General features: G+C 43.6%; 1 long non-coding RNA gene across 2 annotated transcripts; it reads right to left on the bottom strand.

Annotated features, from left to right (window-relative positions):
* Positions 1–432: 432 nt before the first annotated feature.
* Positions 433–7,611, bottom strand: LOC113622148 (uncharacterized). Of its 2 annotated transcripts, none has more exons than XR_003433420.1 (2): positions 6,833–7,611; positions 433–1,681 (listed from the first exon to the last, which is right to left on the bottom strand). It is a non-coding gene; the product is annotated as an uncharacterized LOC113622148 (long non-coding RNA). The 2 variants fall into 2 exon arrangements; XR_003433419.1 differs by lacking the exon at positions 6,833–7,611 and adding an exon at positions 4,580–6,826.
* Positions 7,612–7,716: the final 105 nt, after the last annotated feature.

Raw genomic sequence — 7,716 nt, 5'->3', positions numbered from 1 at the left:
AGGCCCTCGTACCGCAAAAAAAAAAAAAAAGTTGGAAGTATCCAAAGTTGAACTTTAAAGTCCAGGGTCTCCAATTCTATACTGTAGAAAAAAAAAAAAAGAACATTGTTTAGGAAGACACATAAAGTAACTTTCGAAGTTAATGTACGTATCTGTCATTAAAGACTCAGGAGAACTTCAGAACTCCAGCTCAGGTGCAATTTTATCAACTAATGTTGATAAAACAACTAATGTTTTCACCTCAAGGATATAAACTAGTGTTAATAGATGCTTGGAATACTGCTTTATGAGCAGGAAATACTGTAATCATTTTCACTCTACCAGATAGAAATAAGAAAATGTTTTATGCATCAGCGGATATTTTTCATCCTTTTGTTACCAAGCAAGGGCTCACTGTCTAACACACATAGAAGCAAATACTATGGCACCAGCTTTTAAGAAAAGAAAGCATTTTATTGTGAGTCAACCGACAGGAGGCAGGGCTCAAATCTGTCTCCCTGTCCAGTGTTCAGGGCAAAATGTAAGTTAGAAGAATTTCACAAGCTTATTGACTAGTGTTGACAGTCAGAAGCTGATTGGAATCAAGCTATTTGGGCAGCTGGAAGCTGGATTTTTCTTACTGAAGAACTTCTTGCTTGGTAAAGGGCTCCAGTAGCAACATGTCTATTGTTTGAGTTCTGCAGACTGAAGATTCTTGGTTCTGGTGTCATCCTGGAGACATGGGTTCCTGTCTTGCACATGGGAGTGCTGTCTCTGTAGAATAACTCAAGATTTGATTAGTCAACAACCTATTTGAGACAAAACCAGGATAAGCAGGTCAATATTTTATGTGCTGTTTTAGTGCCCCCCTTTTACTTTGTACATTCCTCAATCTTAAGGGAAATAGGGCGACGACCGCTCTAGCTGCTTCCTGCTGAGAAGGGGCATAGATTTTTATAAGAGGAATGAAATTGTTTTTGCACTTGATTGTAAATATTCACGAGTCCCACTTTGAACGCTTAAGTCTTGGGCAATCAACATGTGAGTGGGGGAGGCCTTTTTAAATATATGAGATAGACAATAAGTAAAAAATTTGGTGAGTAAAAAGATTAACCCCATGATACACAGAACTATGATTCCTAATTTTAACAGTCCTCCAAAAACAGACCTTATTCTTTGGGAACCAGTGAAAACATGTTATTTTTAACATTCTTAGTGACTGAATTTGGATTTATATCAGCCTGGTCCAGACTTCTAGGTGGAGCTGTCTACTTTCAAGATGTCCTCGTCTTCTCTTCCTGACCAGGTGGAGACTTAGCTGTCCTGTTTCTATTTGAAAAGTAACTTAAGTTCAGTTAAGGGTTTACAAGTGTAATTAGGGGCCGAGAAATCAGTAGTGGGTTTCCAGGCCCCTCTAGTGTTAGGAAGGTTGGGTCCTCCTACTTCCTCCTGTCCATGGAGCGCGTGCCCTGTTTGGGAACTGTAAAGGGGACAAGGGGGGTGCTGGTTAGAAATGGGTACTATTTTTACTCTGGAGGGGTGTATCCAAGGTTTAACTCCTTTCAGCTCTACTGAAGAATGTGTAACCAGAAGGACTTCATAGGCTCCAATCCACTTGGGTTGCAGTTGATCCTCAGGGCAGTCATTTTTCCAAGTTTGAGGAGGACCCAATTCCCTGGGCTTATGCAGTGCACAGGAATGTCTGCAGGAAATGTTAATTGGCTAGAGGCATATTTATATACAGAAAATAAGATAGCACCAAGGGACTGTACACATTTTATAGTATCTACTTCTTTTACAATGAGATCACTTTCAAGACAGCAATAATACTTAGTCTTAAGGAAGGGTCTCCTGTTAACATTTCATAAGGGCTCAAGTGGCGCTTGCTTCTAGGGGTTACTCTTACCCTCAGCAGGACAACTGTTAAGACATTATCTCAAGTGAAGTTGGTTTCTTAACATACTTCGGTGATTGTCTCTTTTAAGGTATGATTCATCATTTCAGTCATAAGGGCTCCATGAAGCATGTAACTTCTATTGTAGTCCGAGGGCCCCAGATACCCCTTGCATTACCTTGGCTATGAAAGCTCCTCCACTGTCACTTTGAATGGAAAGAGGCAACCCAAAATGAGGGCTAATTTCTTTTAGTAAGGCCTTTTTACCTAGGAAGATTTCTCTCTCCAGCACAGAAAAGCTTTGACCCGTCCTGTGAAGGTGTCCACAAATACCAGCAAATATCTATAATGTCCCATGGCTCTTGGCATAACAGTAAAGTCTATTTGCCAGGCATCTCTTGGTTCTGTCCCTCGGGTTTGCACTCCTTTGAATATTGGAGGTGGCCCGGCTTTAGGATTGTTTCTGGTGCAAATCAGGCAATTTTGTATTACCTTTTGGATGGTCCTTTGCATTTATGGACTAACAATAAACTTTAGTAGCCAATGATAGGTTGCATCCTTCCCGTAATGGGTTCCTTGATGTAGATGAGTGATAATTCTTTCCATTAAATGTTGGGGCATAAGCACTAATCCCTGTTCATTATATATCCAGCCTTCTTTGTTTGTTTGGTACTGATCACCATCTATGTCTCAAGAGTCAGTGTGAAATCCCCATTCATCATCTCTCTCTAGATCCATTTCTGAATGCTGAGTCTTAAACAGGGACAGGTCCACACTTTGAATGAGTGCTAGGGTGTTTGGCTCTGGTCGCCTGTTTTGCTACGTGTTCAGCCAAACTATTTCCTTCAGCTATACAGCTATCAGTCTTTGGGTGCGGGCAATGTACTATGGCTACTTCTTCCGGCATTAAAAACAGAGTTTAATAAGGCCAGTATCGCCTCTGCATGTTTAATTTTTTTCTTTTCTGATGTTAGTTGACCTCTCTTTTTCCACATGGCCCCATGTGCATGCATGACAGAGAAGGCATACTTAGAAGCAGTATAAATGGTTACCTTTTTCTTAGCTCCAAGATGCAGGGCTCTCCTGAGGGCTACGAGCTCTGCCTTCTGGACAGACGTACCTGGAGGGAGAGCTTCTGCTTCTATGACCTCCTGATGAGTTGCCACTGCATATCCAGCTTTTCGGAGTCCACGATCCATGAGGCTGTTCCCGACTGCAAACATTTCCGTATCTGGATTCTCTAAAGGCTGATCAGTCAGGTCAGGTCTGCTAGAATACTCTTCTTCAATTTTTTGTATACAATCGTGAACAGGTTCTTCTGTTTTCATGTACAATCGTGAACAGGTTCTTCCGGGGAGCAGAGTGGCTGGGTTTAAAGCAGATACTTCTTTTAATGTTACCTTTGGGTTGTCAAATAGTATGGCCTGGTATTTGCCCAGTCTCCCCAAAGTAAGCCAATATCGGCCCTTTGGTTCAAGTAAAAGTTGCACACGATGTGGGGTGTGCACAGTGGTAGGACAACCCAGGGTAAATTTTTCAGCTTCTTGTAAAAGGTCCCAGGTTGCAGCCACAGCCCGGAGGCAAACTGGCCATCCTTGAGTTACAACATCCAATTGTTTGGAAAAGTAAGCTACTGGCCTTCTGGCAGTATTTAAATTTTGAGTTAGCACTCCAAGACTCATGATCTGTCTTTCATGCACAAAAAGATCAAATAACTTTCTAATGTCTGGGGGACCAAGTGCTGGGGCTGTTGAAATTTTCTCCTTGATGGTACGGAATGACTCCTGGCATTTCGCAGTCCAGCTTAATGGCTCATTGGCATTTCTTTTGAGAGACTCATATAGAGGTTTGACTATAAGTCCGAAGTTAGGAATCCAAATACAACAAAACCCAGCCATTCCTAACAATCTTCTCAATTGCTTTCTGGTGGTGGGTGCTTCCCTTCGATCTGGCAAGTCTCTTTCTCCTTTCGATAACTCAATTCCTAGATATTTTACAGCTGGTTGAGAAATTTGTGCCTTTCCCTTGGAGATTTTATATCCCCGGTCTGCCAAAAAGTTTAAAGTGAAGATTGTATTTTGGTCTGAAGCTTCCTTAGTTATACTAGCGCTTAGTAAGTATACCATCCGCATACTGGAGTAAGATTCCTTCATTTAATTGGAGATCCTTTAAGTCCTTGGCTAAGGCCTCCACAAAGATGGTGGGGGCATTTCTAAATCCTTGTGGAAGTACAGTCCAGGATTACTGCTGTTTTATATTAGTCTCTGGATCATTCCACTCAAAGGCAAACAGTTCCTGGGACTCAGGACTTAGGGGTATGCAATAAAAGGCATCTTTTAAGTTCAGAACTGTAAACCAGCAAAAGTCTCCAGATAAAGTTGTAAGCAAAGTATAAGGATTTGGCATCACCGAATGTACATCCTCTACAATTTGGTTGATAGCTCTCAAATCCTGTACGAAACGATAATCTCCAGTCCCAGGTTTTTGTACTGGCAGGATGGGAGTGTTATACGGGGATTGACAAGGTCGGATTAATTGGCATTTAAGAAAAGTGTTTATCAGAGGCTTTATACCTTCCTTTGGGTGCCTCTTTAAAGGGTACTGCTTTAACTTTGGAGTCTGGGCACCTGGGTGGAGTTTTACTACTACTGGGTCAGCCGTCTTGGCTCTTCCTGGTGTCCCATCAGCCCAAACTTCTGCTCTTACCTTTTTAAGAATTTCTTCAGGGACATCTGGTTGAGGCTTGTCTCCCAATTGTAATGGCGCAGCTTGGAGGGCGCAGTCTTGACCTGGGAGTACTTTGGTGTCTACTTTTTCTGCTGAGAAACCCACTTGGTCATTTAAATTTGTTAGTACCTCTTGCCCTGATGAGGGACTATGACATCCAGGCACATACACAAAGCTGTACTTTACATGTGTTTTCTCTACATGACATTCAAGCCATTGTAGAAAAGGTTTCTGAGAGACTTCCCCAGATACACCAGTAATGGATGTTATCTTGGGGGAGAGGGGGCCCTGTCTGTTTTGGGGACACTCCCTTTTCCAGTGCCCTTCCTGTTTACAAAAGGTACACTGTTGTGGCCCAACAGATGGATGCCCTTTCCGGCTGGGTTTTGGAGGTCCCCAGGGTCTTACCCGTGGTCGTCTGTTCTCTCCTGCAGACGTCCTGCTGGGTTTTGACTGGTTACAGCTGAGCAGAGCAACCTGCCTCACGATGCAATGCTCGATGCATTGCTCCTGCTTTTCCCAAATTTCGTATCAGCCTTTGAACACTTCAAAAGCAATCTGGACCAACTGAGACGTTGGTGTCCATGATCCCCCTTCCAGTCGTTCTAGTTTTTTTCTTATATCTGGGGCACTCTGACCGATAAAGTTTAAATTGACCAGTCCCACGTCATCTGGGTGTTCCGGATCAACATCAGTGTATCTTCGGAAAGCCTCATAAAGCCTTTCAAGGAAGGTGAATGGGCCCTCCTCAGGCCCTGGCTGTACATTCCGGACCCTCTTGAAGCTGTTTGCCCCTTTCTGCAGTCCAGTTATTAAACAATCTTTATAATGATTCAGCCTTGCTTGATCCCCTGGGTCACTGGGATCCCATTCTGGTTCAGTTCCAGGGATGGCCTGCTTTGCTGGAGTTCTGATTGGATTATTTGGTTTTAATTCATGAAGCCTTTTGGCTTCCTGGAAGGCCTTCTCTAAATCATGCTGCGTTCCTCTGGACTGAGTAGGATACACATGAGGGTCTGTATGTCAGCCCAGTTAGGATGAAAAACAGCAAAAATATATGTAAAGAGATTCTCCATATTCCTAGGATCATCTTGATAAGATGGCATTTTAGCTTTATAATTAAGGAAATCTATGACTGATAAACGATGATACATGATTCCAAGTGCTCTGGATTGGCCTTGGTCATCCAAGCCTGCTGGGACCTGCCTTAACGGAAATTGTCCCGCCTACAGTCGAGTGTTCCCTGGGCCAAACTGAATACCCTGGAGGGTACAGGGAGGGTAGACCATTCCTTGTTGACCATCTGCTAAGGGCGAGTACAGAGCCGGACCAGCAGCCCTAGGAGGACTGGTAAAAGTCTTGGCACTGCCTGCAGGAAGATCCCCTTCAGGATTCGCGGGAACCACAAGAGGTGCTGAGGGAGGGGCTACCGTAGGAAGTGCCCACAGTCCGGCTACTGCAAAAGGTGCAGACGGAGGGACTAGATCGTCATTAGACTTTGACTCGGGTAAAACAGGCTTTTTGTGAGGTTCTTCCCTCTGACCCATCATTTTATCAATAAATGCCTTATGCATATTTCTCCTCTTATATAAAGACATAAATGAGTCTACATACGGGATTTCGTCCCATTTTTTCTCTCTCTTACAAAACGAGTCTAACTGTATAATAGTATTATAGTTCAAAGACCCATTTGGGGGCCATTTTTCCCCTGACTCCAGTAGATATTTGGGCCAGGCAGTGTTACAAAAGAAAATCATTTTCTTTTTTTTCATACCTCTTTCATCATTAGAGGTAAACATTGACCAACCTCAAAGAACACTTTTCAAGGGAGTGCCGTCTGGTACGCTGTTATCATTCCCCATCTTGGAAGTATTTTTTTCTCAGGATGACCACAGCAAAATGACATAAAACAGATTCAATAAAGTTTTTCTGTGGTCATCCAATAGTTAACCCTATTAGCCAATTCCTAACAAACAAAACAGTCAGACATAGACCGAGAAATCCAAAGGCCTGGGATTCTAACCGGATCTTTTGGGTACCTCGGTGGTTATAACTTTTTTTTTGGCCGCGCTGTGCGGCTTGTGGGATCTTAGTTCCCAGACAACGGATTGAACCTTTCATACTGTCTCCCTTAGAGTGGGACTCTAACCCACAATCCTGATTAGACATTTATTGTCTAATAATTGTTATTAGACAATTTAGGCACAAGCGCGTTTTAATGAGGTTACTCACCCAAAAGATCCAGGAGCTGTTTCTTTCCCCAAAAGTGAAAGTAGCGCGGAGGAGCTTGGAGCGCAGCTGCTGCGGGAAGCAGGAACCCGACAGCCGAGCCTCGAGACAAATCGGGTCTAGGTGGCCACTCAGGGTCGGTGACGAGGGCCTACACCCAGCCGGGGGCTACAGTGCCTCAGCCAGGCGATCACAGGAGCTTAGTTCGTTTGCGATCGCCAGAAATTCTCACCGAGCAAGGGCTCACTGCCTGGCGCGCACAGAAGCCAATACTATGGCACCAGCTTTTGAGAAAGGAAAAAGCTTTATTGCGAGGTGGACCGGTAAGGAGACAGGAGGCAGGGCTCAAATCTGTCTCCCCCAGCCAGGGTTTGGGGCAAAATTTAAGAGGTTAGGGACATTTCAAACTTGGCACAAGCTGATTGGCTAGTTTTCAAAGCAGTCCATATATGGTAAACAAGGTACTATGGCAGATGGAAGCCGGATTTTCCTTACTGAAGGACTTCTTGCTTCAGCTGGTTTAGGGGTCCGATGGCAACATTTCTATTGTTTGAGTTCCCCAGACTGAAGATTCTTGGTTCCGGGGTCATCCTGGAAACGTGGGTTCCGGCCTTGCACATGCGCAGTAATGTCTCTATAAAAAACCCTCAAGATTTGATTAATCAATAACCTATTTAAGGAGTCAAAACCAGTTTAAGCTGGTCAATGTTTTATCTCCTGTTTCACTTTGTTGAGGTATAAAAATGTTTTCAGAATTTTGAAAAAGCATAATATGCAGTTTATGGAAACTACGACTTAAAAAAAAGTAATTGTTTGCCCTTAGAAAAGATGGTTCCAGGGACTCCCACTGAGAGAGAGAGAAAGGGCGGGGAAGGGGGACGGGGAGG

Source organism: Aethalodelphis obliquidens, unplaced genomic scaffold, assembly GCF_003676395.1.
Source record: "Aethalodelphis obliquidens isolate GAN/ISIS:26980383/991018 unplaced genomic scaffold, ASM367639v1 scaffold9, whole genome shotgun sequence".
NCBI classification, from domain to species: Eukaryota; Metazoa; Chordata; class Mammalia; order Artiodactyla; family Delphinidae; genus Aethalodelphis; species Aethalodelphis obliquidens.
Note: the sequence above shows the minus strand (reverse complement) of the source record. Positions and strands in the feature narration are given on the sequence as shown.